Below are 22421 nucleotides of genomic sequence, written 5' to 3'. Positions count from 1 at the left end.
TTCTTCCTTTAACCAGTTGAGATGAAAGTTCAGAGCTCTCCTCTCACCTCCTCCTCCTTGTTTGTATAGATGTCTACTTGTGCGCCCTGATCATGTGAGATATTCTCCCCTAATCGTCCTTCCCCTGCCCAGTGTATTCCCCCTCCCCTCTCAGGATTCTCTGATACTGGCTCTTTTCTGAGTTCTAACTTTCCAATAATATTCTATTACATTCATGTAGCACAATTTGTTCAGCCATTCCCCAAGTAAGAGGCAATCTAAGGCATCTCCTTACATTTTAGTTCTTTGCTTTTCATTTCCCCCTTTTTGATTACACTAATACTTTTCACCATATACTACAGTAGGTTTTTAGTTCCTTTTTCTCATTTTTTTAATGGAGGGAGGGAGGGGAGAGATGGAATGTTAGCAACATTGATGCCAAAAGAAGTCCATTGAAATGTTTTAAAATACACCGAAGAGAACAGAAGGAATTTCAGAAAGAAGCACAGACAAGCAGGACAGTTATGAAAGTAACACAGGATTTATTATATACTAAAAAAAATGGTATAAAATGGAGATTCATGGTGTTTGTTGTATATGTTGAAATTCTTTTTGGTGTTTAAGTTCAGAAGAAAAAAATAAATATTAATTTTAAAAAGAACCAGTGTAAATAGTAAAACCATTTTCCAATTTTCCCAGGAGTTCTTTTAAAAGAAAAAGTCCCTCCCTTAGGAGTCTGTTTTTGGGGATTTATTGAACATCCAAATATGGAACTGGGTCACTTCTGGGTCGTCATCAAGCTCTTTCTTTAAGGTCCATGCTTTTCGTTTGTTGAGATCTCAACTGTTACAATTTTTCTGTCTTTTGATGTTGCTCTTCTGTCTCTTGTCGTATCTTGATCTTTTGGGGTTCTACTTCTACCACTGTATTTCAGGGTGCCCACTGTTTATTAATACTTTCCAACTTCTCTTCTAAACTGATTGTTCTGAATTTGTTTCATTTCTGAATTTGTTTTTAAGAACATGAATTTCCCTCATATCTTCTTTTAATCTTTTTTTTTAAACTATACTTATGATTCCATTCATATAGGGAATTCTTGCTGTGTAAACTCCATCAGTTGAGGTAGGCATCTAGTTTTATAAAGTTACTTGGGTCATTACGTTTCCCTTGGGTTATTTCTCATCTATCCTTTATATAGCTTACTTTGTATATATCTGTTTGCATGTTGTTGACCCATTAGATGGTAAGCTCCTTGAGGGCAGGTACTGTCTTTTGCCTCTTTTTGTATCCTTAGCACTTAGCATAGTGTCTGGCACAGAGTTAGCACTTGATGCTTATTGGTTGACTGATGAAGTGACTCACCCACAGCCGTAGTTAGCACGCATCAGGGACAGGACTTAAATCCAAATTTTCCTGATTCCGAGGCCAGATCTCTAAATACCACATCCTGCTGCACCTTTTTAATCCTTTAAAAGTTTCTCAACTCTTCTGGACATCAGGCTTCTTGCAATAGTTTTATTCTCATTTCTGGGGGGTTTGTAATTGATATCACAATATACTTCCTCCTCCTAGATGTCTTGGAACTTTTTTGCCCATAGTATCTATTTAGAATATTAGGAGTTTTTTGTTTATTCAGTACTTGTGTCTCTTAGCTGGCCTTTCTGTAGGATTTTCCCTATGGGGATTTCTGTCTCCTTACATTTAGATCATTTAAAAATTTTCATATCATTTTAGTGGCACATTTCTTGTTCTGTGGTGACAGAGGAAAGCTGAGTTTAGACATGACCACTTATTCCTTTCCTACAGTCTTTATAGAGATGCCTCTCCCATCTGAATTGTCCTAGGAAGATTGTGAAGATCACCTGGCAGGATAAGGTACCAGACACTCAAACTAAACTGCCAAGCATTCAAACTCTGCTTCAGAGAGCACAGCTCTGATGGGCTGGCCACGTTGTTCGAATGCAGAATATACACTTGCCAAAAAGACTGTTTTATGGAGAACTCACACAGGGCAGGCATTCACATGGGGGTCAGAAGAAGCGATACAAGAGCACTCTCAAGGTCTCTCTTAAGAACTTTGGAATTGATGGTGTGACATGGTAGACACTGGGATAAGACCACTCAGCATGGCATGCCCACATCAGGGAAGGTGCTGCATTCTATGAGCGACGCAGAATTGAAACAGCTCAAAGGAAACACAGGTTGTGAAAGTTTGGAGTATCCACCTCAAAGGTTTACACAGACTATTTGTGCCCAACCTGTGGCAGAACCTTCCGAGCTCATATTGGTCTGATCAGCGACAGTTGGACACATTGACACTTGATTTTACCATAGTGATGTCATTTTGGTCCTCATCAAGAACAAAGGACAACAACCAACCAACCAACCAACCAACCAACCAACCACGTTTACCTTTGTAGCAATCCTTGCAGAACAAGTTCACCTATGGTGAAGCAAGGGAGACCACTGACTGAAGGCTTTGCTACATTCCTTGTATTCTTAGGGTTTCTGTCCAGGGTGGTATTAACAATTTTCAATAAGACTTCTCCATAGTGAAAGTTGTCCCATAGTCATTACGTTTCGCCATTATGAATCCTCAGATGGTAAAGGTCCTTCCTCTGAGTGAACATCAATAGCATTCATGTTTCTCTCCAGTGTGGATTCTCTGATGTTGAGTGAGGTTTGAACGTTGACTGAAGGATTTTCCACATTTCTCACATTCATAAGGTTTCTCTCCACTGTGAATTCTTTCATGTGTTGTAAGGGCTGAGCTCTGGCTGAAGGCTTTCCCACATTCTTTACATTTGTAAGGCTTCTCTCCAGTATGAATTTTATGATGTTGAGCAAGATTTGAGCCCTGAATGAAGGATTTTCCACATTCCTCACATTTATAAGGTTTCTCTCCACTGTGGATTCTTTCATGCATAATAAGAGATGAGATCTGGTTGAAGGCCCTCCCACATTCCTTACATTTATAAGGTTTCTCTCCAGTATGAATTTTATGATGTTGAATAAGGTGTGAGCTCCGTGTGAAAGCCTTCCCACATTCCTGACATTTATAATGTTTCTCTTTAGTGTGTATTCTCTGGTGTTCGGTAAGATATGACCTATGCCTGAAAGCTGACCCACATTCATTACATTCATAGGGTTTTTCTCCACTATGAATTCTTTTATGTTTAATAAGGGATGAAGAGTAGGCAAAGGCCTTCCCACATTCTTTACATTGAAAAGGCTTTTCTGCAGTGTGAACTCTTTGATGCTGTTTAAGGATAGAATTCTGACTAAAGGTTTTCCCACATTCTTTACATTTATAGGATTTCTTTTCTTTGTGACCCCTCTTATGTTGAATAAGAGTCAAACTCTGCCTGAAGGCCTTCCCACATTCCTTGCATTTATAAAGTTTCTCTCCAGTATGGACTTTATGGTGTTTCCTAAGTGCTGAACTTTGCCTAAAGGCTTTCCCACATTCCTTACATTCATAGGGTTTTTCTCCACTGTGAATTCTTTTATGTGTAATAAGGGCTGAACTCTGTCTGAAGCATTTCCCACAGTTTTTACATTTATAAGGTTTCTCTTCACTATGCACTCTCTTGTGCTGAGTAAGGACTGAGCTCCTACTAAAGGCCTTCCCACACTCCTTACATTTGTATGGTTTCTCTTTAGTGTGGATTCTCTCATGGCGAGTAAGAGTTGAGCTTTGGCTGAAGGCCTTCCCACATTCTTTACATATATATGGTTTCTCTCCAGTGTGAATTCTCTGATGTTCAGTAAGTCCTGAATTCCAGCTGAAAGACTTTCCACATTCCTTACATTCAAAAGGTTTCTTCACAGTTGGGATACTCTGATATTGGACAGGATGTGAGTTCTGGCTAACAGCCTTTCCATAGTCCTCACATTCAGAGGATCTCTCAGTCCTCTGTAGTCTCTGATGTGGAATAAAGGTTGGCTGCTGACGGGAGAGATTCCTACATAGGTTATGATACCATGATACCATGTGCCTGGATTTTCTCTCAAGGTCATTATGTTCATAGCCTCTTTGAACACTGGAGGTTTCCCTGGGAAAAAGAGTCAATTCACTGAGGTACCCTTCTTGGGAAAGGACTTTCTCTGGAGGCTCCATTGTAAGATTTCTCCTTTGCTCCCACAACCTGAGTTCCTCAACAGGATCCTCTTCCAGTGGGTCATTCTGGAGACTATTTCCTCTCCCCATGAATATGCCTGATGATGCTCCTTGCTTTTCCACTAATTTCTGCTTCTCCAATCTTGTGTCCCAGGCTGAAAGGAACAGAAAATAAAGAGTATTTGCTTCCAAGTTGGAAGGGACCTCAGAGGGCTAGTCTAAGCCCCACCAAAATCCTGAATCCCACTAGGCCACAGTGAACTGGCCACCAAGAGTGCTAAGGCATTCTGGGGTACCCTGAGACTCTGGGCTATCGTGTTGTTGTCCTCTACCCTGGTCAGACCACATCTGGATCATTGTCTTCAGTTCTCACTACCACGTGTTAGAAGGGACACACTGAGAAGCTAGAGAACCTCTAAGGCAGTAGAGGGCTTCTGGTTTAGATGCTATAAAGATTAGCTAGAGGAACTGAAGCCATTCAGATTGGAGAATGGAAGATCACAGAATCATAAATTCAGAGCTGGTAGGGGCCTTTGAGGTCCAACCCCCTCATTTTTCAGACGAGGAAACTGAGGCCCAGGGAGATGAAGTGACTTGCCAAAGGTCACACAGCTGATAAGTGTCTGAGGCTATATTTGAACCTAGGTCTTCCTGACTCCAAGTCCAGTGCTCTATCCCTGATCTCATACTGCTAGATATTAGAGGTCTGATTTATTCTGCTTGGCCCAGAACTAGTACTGATGGGTGGAAATTTCAAAGAGATCAACTTAGACCTTATGTAAGGAAAAACTTCCTAATAATTAGAGCTGTCTAAAAGTGGAACACTTCTTCTATGAGGTGGTGGATTCTCTGTAAAGAGATTACTGTTACATTCACCTACTTGAAGTCCTTGGTGTGTTTTAGGAGACTAACACCTAAACATTATGTATTTTGAAGCTATTTTGATTTAAATTTCTCCTCTTAGGTTAGTAGAGATATGTGCAAACATTCTTTGTTGGTTTATCTTGTTTCCTTTTTTGTTGAAATGATGCTTGTTTTGTTGAATCTCTGGGGTTTTCTATGTAAACAATCATGTCATTGGCTAATGGATATGCTTTCTCCTTTTTTTTGCCTAGGCTTATATACTTAATTTCCATTTCTTGTCATATTCCTGTAGCAGACATGTTTGCTTTACCCCTATGATATCACTGAGAAAGCTTTGAGAGTCAAATAAGGAAGGAATGAGCAGTTGTGCCCCTAGAAGACTGAGAGTTGATAAACTGCAGGAGTAGAATGAGACCAAATGTTTTGGGGCACATCCAATGTGGGAATTTGTTGATACAAGGGAGGGCTGCGGGGAGGGGAGGCAGTATGAGGGAATAGGAGAGTTATAAAAAAAAAGAAGAAAATAAAGAAAAGAACATCAAGGATATTTTTTAAAATGCATAGAGGAAAATGGAAGGAAGTTTGGAAGGGGACACAGACAAACAGGGCAGTGTTGGCACCACTGTGTCCAATTTTAGATAGATAGATAGATAGATAGATAGACAGACAGACAGACACAGACAGACAAACGAAGATTTCATTCATTTCAGTAGTAGTACTACGTGATGAAACTCCATCCACCAGTGCATAACCTTCTGGGTTTTGAGAGTTTTCTAGAGCTCTGAGAGTTAAGTGATTTGTCCTGGATGACAGTCACAGCCACCATGCATCAGAACTGGGGATTTAAGCCCAGGTCTTCCTGGCTTTGAGGCTGCTTCTCAGTATGTTATGCTTGTATTGTGTTGTGTTGTGTTGTGTTGTGTTAAGTTATGCTCTGTTAGTGGCTAAAATATTATAAAAACTAGAATCAATCATGGGAATATGAACAAAGGATCAAGATGTAAATGGAGACTAAATAACACAATTCTAAAATATGAGTCACACAAATTGTAGGAAAAAATTCTTCTAATAATGATGAGGAATTAAAAAATTTGTGGGACACAGCTAAAGCAACCCTTCAGGGAAAATTTATACTAATAAGAAAAAAAAATCAGACCAGTGAAGTGACCATGCAACTAAAAAAAAAACCCCACAATCTACAAGTTCAACCTAAAGACGAGCGCAAATGCAGAAGCCTTGGAAATCAAAGAAGACATAATGATAATTCCAATTAAAAAGATGATTGAGATGGTAAATATCAGTTCAGTTGTCTTAGGTGCCTACGACTTTCCATGACCCATTTGGGGTTTTCTTGGCAGAGATGCTGGAGGGATTGCCATTTCCTTCTCCAGCTCATTTTACAGATAAGGAAACTGAGACAAACAGTGTTAAGTGACTTGCCCAGGGTCACTCAGCTAGTAAAAGTGTCTGAGGCTGGATTTGAACTCGGGGAGATGAATCTCCCTGATTCCAAGCCCAGTGCTCTAGCCACTGTGCCACCTACCTGCCTTTTTAAAAAATAAGACTGAAAGCCAGACAAGCCATTAACTGTTTGATTCTTTTTAAGGAGAAGAAAAAATGACTAAAACCAACAAAATCTGAAGAGGGAAACACAACGCGTGGAGAGAACATTTATTGTTACCAATTATATGTCAAGCCAGGTAAAAGCTTCTGAAAAATGGAGGGAGTGGTAGGGTGGCCTCCCTCACTGCAGGTCCCCACCAACTTTTTTTTTAATTTAAAAATATTTTTTGGGGGGAAGGTAGGGCAATTGGGGTTAAGTGATTTGCCCAAGGTCACACAGCTAGTAAGTGTGTCAAGTGTATCAGGCTGGATTTGAACTTGAGTCCTCCTGACTCCAGAAGGGGGTACGATACTCACTGGGCCACCTAGCTGCCCCAGGTCCCCACCAACTTGTGGGACATGTGGCATGGGAATTTGGGTGTGGATTAGATGGCTCCTTCAGAGCCTAAAACGTAGTCATTCTATGAACTCATTTCCATCTTAGACCAGCTCCCATGGTCTGAGCCATTCATTTGCCCCTTGGATCCTCTGGGCACCAGGCAGGCTAGTGAAGCCTAGGGATTCCTTTTCAGAATACTAGAGAGATTGAAGGAAATGCTACATCTCCATTACAGGTTAGTGAAAATAAAGGTATAATTTTTCCCACTCAAGTCAGAGACCCCCTAAAATTGATCTGCCATCCCAAGTTAAGCATCCCTGACCTAGAGATTGGATGGAAAGACAGTGAGTGTGGTGTGGTGAGTAGAGCCCCAGAGCTGGAGTCCCAAAGCCCTGGGTTTGAATCCTGCCTCAAAAACTTACTATTTCAGGGCAGGGTACCTTAGAGTTTTCATCTGTCAAGGGAGGGGCTTGGACCCAGCCAGCTCTAAGGGCTCCAGGTTGAGATCCAGGATCCCAGGAAAGGGGGAGAACCTGCTGAAATAAGGCAGCTCTGGATGTGTGGAAGGTAGGAGGAAGTTCAGGACAGACTTCAGAGAAGGGAGGAAGAAGGGGGGGCAACTGTGGAGGCTGGAGCATCTTGGAGTGACCTTTGGCAAGTCATGGAGGCACAGAATCTCAGGAGCTGGAAGCGACCTTGAAAGCCATCTGGTCCCACCCTGCCCCTGAAGCCCAAAGCATCTCTAGAGCATTCCTTAAAACTCATTCTACAGCTTAAGGATCTTTGGTGCAAGGGAATTTATAACCTCCATGGGCCTCAGCTTCCCCATAAGTAACATGAGCTTGCTCTACTAGAAAAAAATGCCAGACTGGAACTCCAGACAACCAGCCTGATCAGCCTTTGACTTCCAAACAGGGATAAGGAGAGAAGCGCTGGGGTTCAGGCCGGAGAGCCCCAGCCCAGGAGAGAAGCGCTGGGGTTCAGGCCGGATAGCCTAGCCCAGGAGAGAAGCACTAGGGTTCAGGCCAGAGAGCCCAGCCCAGGACATCAGAGGCCCCATTTCCAACCATATTTCTGCCATTCTGTGTGTACTTAGAAAACATCACTGACCTCTCTGCCTCAGCCTCCTCTTCTGTAAGGTAAAGGGCTTGCTGTGGCTCATCCCTAACATCCCACAATTCCCCTGCTTGTCACCCAATAATCCAGGGCCTGATTCCCTTTATCCATTCCTGGCAATGGTACCCCAACCTATGGAGTTCTCTATTTAGTGGTCTTGGGACAATCTCTAGCCAGGGGAAAGGCAGGAAAGTGTGAGCACACCCTATTTCTGGGCCCACAAAGGAAGAGGAGTCATTTCTGAACGACTTAAGCAAAGGCTGTCATGGGCTCCACGTTCCAGAAGGCTATTTCAGGGTGAGGTATCTGTAGGCCTTACCCAGGGAGACCAGGTTCCTATAGTTCTCCAGCATCACCTCCTTGTACAGCTCCCTCTGAACAGGGCTCAGGAAACCCCACTCCTCCTGGGTAAAGTTCACAGCCACATCTCTGAAGGTCACTGGTTCCTGTAACACAGAACACATCCATACTGACCCAGCAGCCTCCCCTGGCACATTTGGAAAGAGGAAGCTAAGAAACAGGTCAGATGGGCAGGAAGTGGATCTGCAGGTGCTCTGGGGGAGGGGGGAACAGTGACCATGGGCAGATTGAGGGGTGGGTCCCAGGTACTGGGTAATGAGGAGACTCCAAGCTCCAGGCCCAGAATTCCTATTAATTCTTACGTCATGTTGGGGAAGCCATTTCTCTGCAGTAGACTGGTCTCCAGAGTAAGACCAGGGGGTCTCTGGCAATTTTTCCTCAATGCTGGAGACAAGGAGGGTAGCCTCAGAGTCAGGCTCTCAGGCATGGATCAGGCTTTGAATGTCAGACCAAATAACCTACCCAGGATTCAGGAAGGAAACTTGTTCATTGTCTGAGAAAACTGACTCACCTCACCTTGGACCAACAGGCCCCTTATGACCAGTCCATTCTCCTCTGGGCTCACCTCTTGAGGAAGGGCAAGGTTTAGAGATAATACATCTGAGGGACAAGAGAGAAAATACAAGAAGGGAGGCCTGGAGAGGTCCCCATCCCTGTTGGATGGCTCTTTCCCAACACAGATGCACACAGACATCAGAGGGAGTCCTAGGGTTACCCATGGGCAGAGAGCTCTGGAAAGAGGAAGTATCTGCAGAAGATCCACTCTCCAAGGTTATGAGGGATCACTTAATTGTTCAGTTAAATTGCTTTGGCTCAAGCATCATTGTTCTTGAACTCTGCAGTTGTTAATGACAGAGAGACAAAGAGAGACAGAGAGAGACAGAGACAGAGAGAGAGAGAGAGAGAGAGAGAGAGAGAGAGAGAGAGAGAGAGAGAGAAAGAGAGAGAGAGAGTACCAGAGAGAAGGAGAGAGTCCCAGAGAGAGAGAGAAGAGGGGAAAAACAGAGAGACAGAGACAGAAAGAGAGAGACAGAGACAGTGAGAGAGCCATATAGATGAATGGATAGGCATATAGATGGATGAATAAACAGACGGATAAGAGAGATAAAGAGACAGAGAGCCATATAGACGGATGAATAGATGAATAGAGATAGGCAGATAGACAGATGAGTAGATGGAAGGAAAGATCGATGAATAGATGGGTGGATAGATGAGTGCATAGATAAATAGATCATAGATAGACAGCCATACAGATGGGTGAATAGATGGAGGCATAGATAGATAAATACATGGACAGTCGATAGATGAATAGATAGCCAAATAGAGCATTCATTAAGTGCTTCCATTCTACCAGGGGAGGACAGCACAGAATGCAAACTGGAGAGTAGAGAGGGTGGCTGTCCTCTCTTCCCCCCTTTCTGGGTTTTCACAATGGCTTCTCCTCCTCCCTCTCTCTCTGCTTGCTCCTTCTCTGTCTCCTGTGATCAGTTACCACTCATGTCCTGACTCCTGTGTGTGAAGACTCCCCTGGGCTCTATCCCGGGCTCCCTCTTTCCACCCTCCTCTCTCTTAGTGATCTTGGCTTCCACAGTTTCAATGATCATCTCTAAGCAGGTGCCTCCCAGAGCTCTACAGGGTGTCCCAAAAGGCTGGTAGCAGTTTTCAGCTTTACTTCATAAGTAGAAAGGCCACAGACTTACAAGGAACATTTGAAAGGTTAATCGTTTCAATTTTTAAAATTTGGATAGGTTTCTTATTAAAATTCCAAATGCCCACCACCTCATGTTATACATCACTCCAGTAAATGTTGGAGCTTTGTAAGAATGTTCACCAGCTGCAGCTCAGTGATTGAAAGGCTTGCCTTTATACTCCTAGCCTTAAGATCCTCCAGAGAATCAAGTTCCAATGCTTACATGATCATTTTGATGTGACTCCATAAGAAAAAGCCTAGTGGAGGTATCAGGTGACCGAGGTGGCCAAGCAAGATGAGCCCCTCTACCAATCCCCTGGTCTGAGAAATTGTCACCAAGAAACACGATGCATAATGACAAAGCACCCCACCACGTTCATATGAAATCTAAAATTCAAAAAACTAAACAAGGTAAAAAGAAATCTAAAAGGCACCCCCCCCCCCTTTAGAGAATCTTACATCCAGAAGGTTCTTAATGCCCAGGACAGACACAAACACGCAAGGACAAGCCTCCAGCTATTCCCTGTTGTTCCTGTCCAAGAGAAGAAGCTCCCTGTGGCTCAGACTCAGTATGCAAAGATGGGGAGGGGGAGGGAGAGCTCCGAAGGGATGGGGGTGGGCCAAGCTTGGGAATTAGTTGCAGCAGAGCTGTATGGCCGTAGGCAAGTCACCTCTCCTCTCTGCTGCCTTCTGTTTCTTCATTTATAAAATTAAGGGCTACACTGGATGCTAAAGCCTTTTCCATACTTCACATTCTAGAGTTTACTAGAAGGTTCTTGGTAAAAGTACATATAAAGAGCCTCTGCCTCCTCTTCTTGCTGGAGAGGTTGGTGGGAGAGCTTCTGACCCATAAGCACTGCAGGGAAATAGCACTCTGCCCACCAAGCTCCCAGAAGCCCCTGAGCCGCCTTCGGGCACTCACCTGGACAGGGCTCTCCTGGGACCTTCCTCTCCATGCCCCTTGGCGCTCCTCTCTCCATTGGGGAGGTCCTTTCTGGTTCCAACCTGGAAGCCCTGCTCATAGGGAAAGCTTTGAGGAAGTTCTGCTGTCCTGGACTGCAGGGGGAGGTGGGTTGTCCCAAGGACCTTGGAAGGCTGTCCTGCTCCCCGAAGGTCCTGCCCTCCACCTCTTGGCTTCTCCCCAGGCTGCCTTCTCCAGTGTAGGCCAGGCCTTCTCCCCACCGTATGGGCACTTCCAGACTGTTCCTCTCCCATCATTACTCAGAACATTCCAAGTTTATCGCCCAATCCCTTCTGCGTTTCTATCTGCCCTCAGCTGAAGCCTCCTGTGGGAGCTGCCTGCTCCATTTTCATGGGAGTTCCTGGAGAACAGGAACTTTCTAGAATGATTGTCTAGCTATTCCCAGGGCCAAGCACCCATGCTTAATAAAAGCTATTTCATTCATTCATTCAGATCCAGGTGATAAATGTCCACCAGCCCCCAGGGAGCCATTCTTCCCCCTTTTTCAAGGAATTCAGATCCTGGCTTACAGGGTACATGTTGATGTTTCCTTATGCACCCTAAACTCTGAGTTTCTCAGGAGACTCGGGGACCTTGACCTATGAAACCTGGGGTGGGGTGGGCTGGGCTGGGGGAATCACACCCTTCAATCCCCCTCCCCCACAAGTACTCTATTTCCAAGATAAAGAACTCAAAAATGCCTTTTTCCAGTCCTAACTGACCTTTAGTCTTTCCCCAGACTAGACCTTACCCACTTTTCACCTCTTCATGTCAAAGGCCATTACTCCATGAGCCAAGCAGAGTCTCAGAAGCCCAAAGAAAAGATGGGCTGCAGTGATCCAGAACCACCTCTGCCCTAAATGTTCTAAGGGACCACTGGGACAGCGCCTTCCGAGATCGCATGGCCCAACACACAGGACCCTGACTCCAACCTTGGGACATCATGGGTCTTCTTCGGAAACCAAGGGTGAACAACAAACCACCAGGACCTTGAGGCAGCCTCAGGTGCTTCACGTTCCCGTTCCCAATTTGGACCCCTTGGTTCTCAGCTCTGTGCTCGCTCCCCCGTCTGAGACCTTGCCAAGCCCCAGACCCGGCTCCCTCCCACCAGCGGCTCCCTCTGTGCCTACTCGCGCGCTGCTGGCTGGAGCAGAAAGGACTCCTAAACCTAGGCTGCAAATCTGTTAGGCGGGTTCCAGCCTCCCCTTCCCGCTCCAGCCTCCCCTCCCGCTCCAGCCGCCCCCCTCCTGCTCCAGCAGCCCCGCTCCCGCTCCAGCCTCGCCTTCCAGCTCCAACCGCCCTGCTCCCGCTCCAGCCTCCCCTTCCCGCTCCAACCGCCCCGCTCCCGCTCCAGCCGCCCCCCTCCCGCTCCAGCCGCCCCCCTCCCGCTCCAGCCTCCCCTTCCCTCTCCAGCCGCCCCCCTCCCACTCTAGCCTCCCAGCTCTCGCTCCAGCCGCCCCCTTCCCGGGCCCCGGGTGGGGCGCTGATCTCTCCTTCCCGAGGGAGCCTCAGCACTCACAGCCCTGAAGCATGGGTGCCCTCCCCCGCCCCTCAGCACCCTGCCTCCCATCTGAACAACACTGAAGCATCTCCTGGCTCCCTCACATCACCCCGGTGTCTGCTCCTTTACTCCGGTCTGTCTCTCTCCTTCTCTGGTAGACCCCCCTCATCATCATGCCCCCTCCCCTCTGCTCCTCAACCTTTCCCTATGTCTTTATTGGTTCTTTCCCTACTGCCTTCCAACAAACCTAAGGCTCATTCTTGACCAGCAGCTTGGCCCCCGGCCTGGATCTCTGGGCCTGGAGTCGGGGAGATCCAGGCCGGACGCTGCCCTCCTACCAGCCGGGTCCCTGACCTCTAAGGCCAGGTAAGGACAGCACCCATGTCAGCGCGCGGCTGCTGCGGAGATGCGATGCGATTCTCCAGGGAAGGAAGCAGCCCAGCAAGGCGCAAGCGATGGAGGACCTGGCCTTGAGGTCGGCCTCAGACCCAGCCCGGAGGAGGGACGCGGGGCTCTGGGCAACTCTGCAGGCCAGGACGAGTTCCTGGGCCCTGGTCCAGCCCCCAAAGCACCGAAGCACTGGGGCACTTGGCCAAGTTCTTTACGGGGCCAAGGAAATGTTGGTAATTCTGAGGTTGCTTCTGAAACCCTTTCCGGGGGCTGCCACCTCCTCCCGCTGCCCCTTGGGTGGGGGCTCCCTCTTTGCTGCAGTTACCGGAAAAGCTGAGGAGTGGGGGCGGGGGGGTGCCTGGCACACAGTAGGCGCGTCAGGAATGCTCTCAGCAGGGCGCGGACCCTTGCGACACAGAGCCCTCGAGGGAAGCCCACGGCGCGGACACACACACACACACACACACACACACACACACACAAGCGGGGTCACGTCTGTGTGTGTGTGGGCACAAAAGCAGAACAGAAAGCAGAGTAGGCACACAGGGCAAAAGGGCACACACACGGACACGTGTGGACACACCCCCGACAAAACACGGACACTAACAGAGGTAAAAGGACAAATCACGCGCTGCCACTGTGTAACCCGACTGCGAGGGGAGCCATCACACAGGGACATATAAGCACACACACACACACACACACACACACACACACACACGGGAACATACAGCCACACACACACACTCACAGGAACATACAACCACACACATGCACGCACACGGAGGAAGACAAGGACACACAATCCCGGCAGCCCCACGAGGACCCACAACAACACACAACGACACTCACGGCTAGGTCTTGGGCGAAATACAAACAGCACCCCGCCCGCCGCCCGGTGATGTCATCCATTAGCAGCCCACCTTTTCCCTTTTATGGTAGGCCCACAGGATGCATTGCGCCTGCGTACTCTGAAGCCCACCCTCTCCTTCAACATTCCCTCTTGCTGGGGTAGTGGCGGGGTAGGGGTAGGGAAATGTTGGCAGTGGTCGGAAAGGAGGGGGCCTTGATCTAGGACGGGAATCTACATTCCCCCCCCCCGCCCACCCTCCCCCGGGTCCTGCATGAATTCCGCGACGTGGAAGCCTCAGCAGGTCTCCTCCTGCCTTCAAGGCTTCTACCTGCATCCGCTGCACCAAGCGGCAACTAATTATGGAATTTAAATGGTAATTTATATTAATTTAGATGTAGTTAATTAGTTTTTCAATAACCTAATAATTGTTGAAAATATATTGTTGACATCGAATCAAATTTATGTTTAATTGTATCTAATTAATTTTATTTTATTCCCCCCATTACATGTTAAAACAATTTTTTAACTTTTTTAAGGTTTTGAGTTGCAAATTCTATCCCCCACCCACTGCAAGCAAGCCAGTAATAGGTTATACTGTGCACTCATGTAAAACATTTTCATATTAGTCATTTTGTACAAGAAGACTTGAATAAAAGAGAAAGAAAGAAAATGAAAAATAGCTGCTTCAGTCTGTATGCAAAAGATACCAGTTGTTTCTGTGAAGGTAGATGGCATGCATGCTTCATCGGGAGTCCTTTGGGATGTCTTGGATCATGGCGTTGCTGAGAAGAGCTAAGTCTTTCACGGTTGATCATTGTTACAATGTTGCTGTTGTTGTTACTGTGTACAATGATCTCCTGGTTCTGTTCACTTCACTCTGCATCAGTTCATAAAAGTCTTTCCAGGTTTGTATGAAATAATCCTGCTTGTCATTTCTTAAAGCATAATAATATTCTGTCATAATCATATACCACAGCTTGTTTAGCCATTCCCCAATTGATGGGCATCCCTTTGGTTTCCCATTCTCAGCCACCACAAAAAGAGCAGCTAGAAATATTTTTGTGCAAATAGATCCTTCCCCCTCCCCCTTTTCTGGATACCTCTGGGATATAGACCTAGCAGTGGTATTGCTGATCAAAAGGTATGCATAGTTTTATAGCCCTTTGGGCACAGTTCCAAATTGCTCTCCAGAATTGTTGGATCAACTGACAACCCCACCAATAGTGCATTAGTGTCCCATTTTTCCTACATTCCCCCCAACATTTATCACTTTCCTTTTTTTTTGTCATATTAGCCAATCTGATAGGTGTGAAGCAGTATCTCTGAGCTGTTTTAATTTGGATTTCTCTGATCAATAGTAATTTAGAGGATTTTTTCATATGGCTATAGATAGCTTTGACTTCTTTGTCTGAAAACTGAAAAGGTTCATATCCTTTGACCATTTATCAATTGGGAATGACTTGCATTTTTACAAATTTGATAATTTCTCTGTATATTTGAGAAATGAGGCCTTCATCATAAGTGCTGGTTGCAAACCCCCGCCCCCTGTTTTCTGCTTTCTTTTTAATTTTGGTTGCATTGGTTTTCTTTGTGCAAAACCTTTTTAATTTTATATAATCAAAACTTCCTATTTTACATATTGTAATGTTCTCTATATCTCCTTTGGTCCTAAATTCTTCGCTCATCCATAGATCTGACTGAGAAACTATTCCATGCTTTCCTAATTTGCTTATGGTGTCATCCTTTATGTGTATATCATATACCCATTTAGACTTTATCTTGGCATATGGTGTGGGATGTTGATCTACACACCTAGTGTCTGCCATAGTGTTTTCCAGTTTTCCCAGCAGTTTTTGTCAGATAATGAGTTTTGTTCTAAAAGCTTGGATCTTTGGGTTTATCATATACTAGATTACCGTGGTTATTTACTACTGTGTCTTGTGAGCCTAAACCATTCTCCAGATGCACTGCTCTATTTCTTAGCCAGTAGCAGATTGTTTTGATCATTACAGTTTTATAATACAGTTTGAGCTCTGGTATGGCTAAACCACCTTCCTTCACTGTTTTTTCCATTGATTCCCTTGATATCCTCGACGTTTTGTTCTTTCAGATGAATTTTATCATTTTTTCTAGCTCTATAAAATAATTTTTGATAGTTTGGAATGGCACTGAACAAATAACTGATTTATTGTTTCTACAACTTGTTCTATGATCCACTTATTTTTTAGGATAGATTATTTAGTTTCCAAGTAATTCATAATCTACCTTTCCACTGCCCATTATTGAATGCTATTTTTATTGCCTTATGATCTAAAAAGGATGTACTTGCTATTTCTGCATTTGGTTGTGAGATTTTTATGTCTACTACATGGTCAGTTTTTGTGTAGGTGCCATGTACTGCTGAGAACAAGGTATATTCTTTTCTATTCCCACTTGATTTTCTCCACAGATCTATCATATCTAACTTTCCAGAATTTTATTTCATCTCCTTAACTTCTTTCCTATTTATTTTTTGGCTAAGATTTATCTAGTTCTGAGAGGGGAAAGTTGAGGTCCCCCACCAGTACAGTTTTGTCTATTTCTTCCTGTAACTCATTCAACTTCTTCAAAAATTTAGATCCTAAACGATTTGGTGCATATATGTTTAGTATTGATATTACTTGTCTATGGTACTTTCAGCAAGGTATAGTTTACTTCCTTATCTTTTAAAATTAGATCTACTTTTATTTTTTCTGATATCATGATTGCTACCCCTGATTCCCTTGCTCCAGTCCCTTACTTTTACTCTGTGTCTCCATGCTTCAAATGTGTTTCTTGTAAAGAACATATTGTAGGATTCTGGTTTTTTAATCAATTCTGCAATCTGCTTCCCACAGTTCATCCCATTCATACTAATAGTTATGATGACTCACTGTGTTTCCCTCCATGTTATTTTTCCATTGTTTATCTGTGTGCCCTTTACCTGCACCCTTTCCCTCAAGTGTTTTACTTCTGATCACGGCCTTCTCCAATTTGCCCTCCCTTTTATCAGTCCCCCATCCCCTTCTATTATCCCTATCCCTTTTTACTTCCTTATAGGGTAAGATAGAATTATGTACCCAACTGTGTGTATATTCTTTCTTCCTTTAACCAGTTGAGATGAAAGTTCAGAGCTCTCCTCTCACCTCCTCCTCCTTGTTTGTATAGATGTCTACTTGTACACCCTGATCATGTGAGATATTCTCCCCTAATCATCTTTCCCCTGCCCAGTGTATTCCCCCTCCCCTCTCAGGATTCTCTGATACTGGCTCTTTTCTGAGTTCTAACTTTCCAATAATATTCTATTACATTCATGTAGCACAATTTGTTCAGCCATTCCCCAAGTAAGAGGCAATCTAAGGCATCCCCTTACATTTTAGTTCTTTGCTTTTCATTTCCCACTTTTTGATTACACTAATACCTTTCACCATATACTACAATAGATTTTTATTTCCTTTCTTTTTCTCAATTTTTAATGGAGGGAGCAAGGAGGGGAGAGAAGGAATGTTAGCAATAGTGATACCAAAACAAGTCTGTTGAAATATTTTAAAATACACAGAACAGAAGGAATTTCAGAAAGAAGCATAGACAAGTAGGACAGTTTTGAAAGTAACATGGAATTTATTATACACTTTTAAAGAAGTGGTATAAAATGGAGATTCACAGTGTCTGTTGCATACATTGAAATACTTTTTGGTGTTCAAGTTCAGAAGAAAAACCAGTATAGTGAAACCATTTTCCAGTTTTCCCAGGGGTTCTTTTAAAAGAAGTCCCTCCTTTAGGAGTCTGTGTTTGGGGATTTATTGAACAACCAACTACTGAACTGGATCACTTCTGGGTTGTCATCAAGCTCTTTCTCTAAGTTCCATTTTTTTTTGTCCTTTGATGTTGCTCTTCTATCTCTTGTCATATCTTGATCTTTTGGGGTTCTACTTCTACCACTGTATTTCAGGGTGCCCACTATTTATTGATACTTTCCAACTTCTCTTCTAAACTGATTGTTCATCACATTTCTGAATTTATTTTTAAGAATATGAATTTCCTTCATGTCTTCTTTTAATCTTTTTTAAACTATACTTGTGATTCCATTTATATAGGGAATTCTTGCTATGTAAACTCCATCAATTGAAGTTGGCATCTAATTTTATAGTTACTTTGGTCATTACACTTCCCTTGGGTTATTTTTCATCTATCCTTTATATAGCTTACTTTGTATATATCTGTTTGCATGTTTGTGTTGATAAGCAAAATGGACTTTGTTTTCTTTGAGTAATCCTTACTAGGTGCTAAGCCCCAGGCCCAAATCCCTATTAGGTGTAAAACCTTAAACCTTAGTGGGTGTGGATTGACAACTAAGGTGGGGCCCAAGGTGGGGCTAACTCCAGGGAGGGCCTAGTTTACAAGTCTGGGACAGCAGAGGCTCTTAGACCACCTGGGTTTAAGTTGCCTCTTTGTGACCATTTTAGGTCACGTGGGTGAGTCGCATATGTGACTCACCCCTGATGCTGAAAAATATATAAAAACCAGGGGTTGGCTGTCTGTTCCTTGGAGCTCTCTTACCCACAGCAGTGGTCGCGCGTGTGACTCTGAGCCAGACCTTGTTCTGAGCTCCCGGGCTGAACATAGATGTTGGTAACTATGAATTGTATTGGGTCTGTCTGTTGATGTTTGTAATTTGTATTTGTTCTGAAGTTCAGGGTACTGGCTTTTTCCCCTGAACTAAGTGACTGATATTTGTATGCTGAATTAAAGTAAGCTTGCCAACCCCTTAACCTTGCTTTCCTTAGTTAAGCAGATCAAAAAAACCTGTGCTATTGGCAGCTTTCTGGGTGCTGGCTGTGGGTGGATCTTACACCCCCACAGAAGCTGCTAGCCTGATTGTGGAAACAGTGTTGTTGACTCATTAGATGGTAAGCTCCTTGAGGGCAGGGCCTGTCTTTTGCCTCTTTTTGTATCCTCAGGACTTAGCATAGTGTCTGGCACAGAGTAAGCACTTGATGCTTATTGGTTGACTGATGAAGTGACTCGCCCACAGCCATAGTTAGCATGCATCAGGGACAAGACTTAAATCCAAATTTTCCTAATTCTGAGGCCAGATGTCTAAATACTACATACTGCTGCATCTTTTTGATCCTTTAAAAGTTTCTCAACTCTTCCGAACATCAGGCTTCTTGGAACTTTTATTCTCATTTCTAGGTGTTTGTAATTGATATCACAATATACTTCATCGTCCTCCTCCTCCTCCTCCTCCTAGATTTCTTGGAACTTTTTTGCCCATAGTATCTATTTAGAATATTAGGAGTTTTTTGTTTATTCAGTACTTGTGTCTCTTAGCTGGCCTTTGTGTAGAATTTTCCCTATGGGGATTTCTGTCTCTTAATTTTATATCATTTCATGTGGCACATTTCTTGTTCTATGATGATGGAGGAAAGCTGAGCTTAGATGTGACCACTTATCCCTTTCCTACAATCTTTCCCGTCGTAGGAATCCCTCCAGAACAAGTTCACTTATGGTGAAGCAGGGGAACCACTGACTGAAGGCTTTGCTACATTCCTTGTATTCTTAGGGTTTCTGTCCAGGGTGGTATTAACAATTTTCAGTAAGACTTCTCCATGGTGAAAGTTGTCCCATAGTCATTACATTTCTCCATTATGAATCCTCAGATGGTAAAGGTCCTTCCTCTGAGTGAACATCAATAGCATTCATGTTTCTCTCCAGTGTGGATTCTCTGATGTTGAGTGAGGTTTGAACGTTGACTGAAGGATTTTCCACATTTCTCACATTCATAAGGTTTCTCTCCACTGTGAATTCTTTCATGTGTTGTAAGGGCTGAGCTCTGGCTGAAGGCTTTCCCACATTCTTTACATTTGTAAGGCTTTTCTCCAGTATGAATTTTATGATGTTGAGCAAGATTTGAGCCCTGACTGAAGGATTTTCCACATTCCTCACATTTATAAGGTTTCTCTCCACTGTGAATTCTTTTATGCATAATAAGAGATGAGATCTGGTTGAAGGCCCTCCCACATTCCTTACATTTATAAGGTTTCTCTCCAGTATGAATTTTATGATGTTGAATAAGGTGTGAGCTCCGTGTGAAAGCCTTCCCACATTCCTGACATTTATAATGTTTTTCATCAGTGTGCATTCTCTGGTGTTTAGCAAGATGTGACCTATGCCTGAAGGCTGACCCACATTCATTACATTCATAAGGTTTTTCTCCACTATGAATTCTTTTATGTTTAATAAGGGATGAAGAGTAGGCAAAGGCTTTCCCACATTCCTTACATTTGTATGGTTTCTCTTTAGTGTGGATTCTCTCATGGCGAGTAAGAGTTGAGCTTTGGCTGAAGGCCTTCCCACATTCTTTACATATATATGGTTTCTCTCCAGTGTGAATTCTCTGATGTTCAGTAAGTCCTGAACTCCAACTGAAAGACTTTCCACATTCCTTACATTCAAAAGGTTTCTTCACAGTTGGGATACTCTGATATTGGACAGGATGTGAGTTCTGGCTAACAGCCTTTCCATAGTCCTCACATTCAGAGGATCTCTCAGTCCTCTGTAGTCTCTGATGTGGAATAAAGGTTGGCTGCTGACGGGAGAGATTCCTACATAGGTTATGATACCATGATACCATGTGCCTGGATTTTCTCTCAAGGTCATTATGTTCATAGCCTCTTTGAACACTGGAGGTTTCCCTGGGAAAAAGAGTCAATTCACTGAGGTACCCTTCTTGGGAAAGGACTTTCTCTGGAGGCTCCATTGTAAGATTTCTCCTTTGCTCCCACAACCTGAGTTCCTCAACAGGATCCTCTTCCAGTGGGTCATTCTGGAGACTATTTCCTCTCCCCATGAATATGCCTGATGATGCTCCTTGCTTTTCCACTAATTTCTGCTTCTCCAATCTTGTGTCCCAGGCTGAAAGGAACAGAAAATAAGGAGTATTTGCTTCCAAGTTGGAAGGGACCTCAGAGGGCTAGTCTAAGCCCCACCAAAATCCTGAATCCCACTAGGCCACAGTGAACTGGCCACCAAGAGTGCTAAGGCATTCTGGGGTACCCTGAGACTCTGGGCTATCGTGTTGTTGTCCTCTACCCTGGTCAGACCACATCTGGATCATTGTCTTCAGTTCTCACTACCACGTGTTAGAAGGGACACACTGAGAAGCTAGAGAACCTCTAAGGCAGTAGAGGGCTTCTGGTTTAGATGCTATAAAGATTAGCTAGAGGAACTGAAGCCATTCAGATTGGAGAATGGAAGATCACAGAATCATAAATTCAGAGCTGGTAGGGGCCTTTGAGGTCACTGAGTCCAACCCCCTCATTTTTCAGATGAGGAAACTGAGGCCCAGGGAGATGAAGTGACTTGCCAAGGGTCACACAGCTGATAAGTGTCTGAGGCTATATTTGAACCTAGGTCTTCCTGACTCCAAGTCCAGTGCTCTATCCCTGATCTCATACTGCTAGATATTAGAGGTCTGATTTATTCTGCTTGGCCCAGAACTAGTACTGATGGGTGGAAATTTCAAAGAGATCAACTTAGACCTTATGTAAGGAAAAACTTCCTAATAATTAGAGCTGTCTAAAAGTGGAACACTTCTTCTATGAGGTGGTGGATTCTCTGTAAAGAGATTACTGTTACATTCACCTACTTGAAGTCCTTGGTGTGTTTTAGGAGACTAACACCTAAACATTATGTATTTTGAAGCTATTTTGATTTAAATTTCTCCTCTTAGGTTAGTAGAGATATGTGCAAACATTCTTTGTTGGTTTATCTTGTTTCCTTTTTTGTTGAAATGATGCTTGTTTTGTTGAATCTCTGGGGTTTTCTATGTAAACAATCATGTCATTGGCTAGTAGACATGCTTTCACCTCCTTTTTGCCTAGGCTTATACACCTAATTTCTATTTCTTGTCATATTCCTATAGCTAGCCTTTCTAGAACTCCATCGTAAAGCATGCCTGCATATTATCACTGAGAAAGCTTTGAGAGTCAAATAAGAAAGGAATGAGCACTTGTGCCCCTAGAAGACTGAGAGGTGATAGACTGCAGGTGCAGAATGGGAGCTAAGGTTTTCAGGCCCAACCAATGTGGGAATTTGTTTTCCTTGACTATATTTATTTGATGTGAGGGAGAGCTGAGGGGAGGGGGAGGTATGAGGGAATAGGAGAGTTATACAAAAAAAAGAAAATAAAGAAAGGAACCTCAATGATAGTTTTTTTAAATGCACAGAGGAAAGTAGAAGGAAGTTTGGAAGGGGAAACAGGCAAACAGGGCAGTGTTGGCAATACTGTGTCCAATTTTAGATAGAGAGAGAGAGATTGATAGACAGATACAGAGATAGATAGATAGGTAGATAGATAGATAGATAGATAGACCAAAGTGGACCATGACATTCACACTGTCATGTGTAACCCCCTATTTCTGTTCTTATTACATGGAAATGTTTATCTTGATTTTTGTTAACTTCATAATAGAAAAAAATTTAAAAAATAAATAAGATTTTCTTTTCTTTTCCCTTCTTAATTTTACATTGATTTCCTTTTTGCTACTTGGTTTAAATTATGAAGCGTTATCAAAGGCCAGTGGAATCTTCAGAGCCCTGTTTTCTCTCTCATCAATGCTGCC

At 43.7% G+C, this 22421-nt stretch overlaps 1 protein-coding gene and 1 pseudogene across 1 annotated transcript in view; one reads left to right on the top strand and one right to left on the bottom strand.

The window, feature by feature from the left end:
• The window catches only part of LOC118839952, a 228461-nt pseudogene that overhangs the window by 102504 nt on the left and 103536 nt on the right, over window positions 1-22421 (bottom strand).
• LOC118839933 (zinc finger protein 91-like) overlaps window positions 1-22421 on the top strand; it is a 242790-nt gene that overhangs the window by 178441 nt on the left and 41928 nt on the right. The gene's annotated exons all lie outside the window — the stretch shown is intronic.

Source organism: Trichosurus vulpecula, chromosome 2, assembly GCF_011100635.1.
Source record: "Trichosurus vulpecula isolate mTriVul1 chromosome 2, mTriVul1.pri, whole genome shotgun sequence".
In the NCBI taxonomy this organism is placed as follows: domain Eukaryota; kingdom Metazoa; phylum Chordata; class Mammalia; order Diprotodontia; family Phalangeridae; genus Trichosurus; species Trichosurus vulpecula.
Note: the sequence above shows the minus strand (reverse complement) of the source record. Positions and strands in the feature narration are given on the sequence as shown.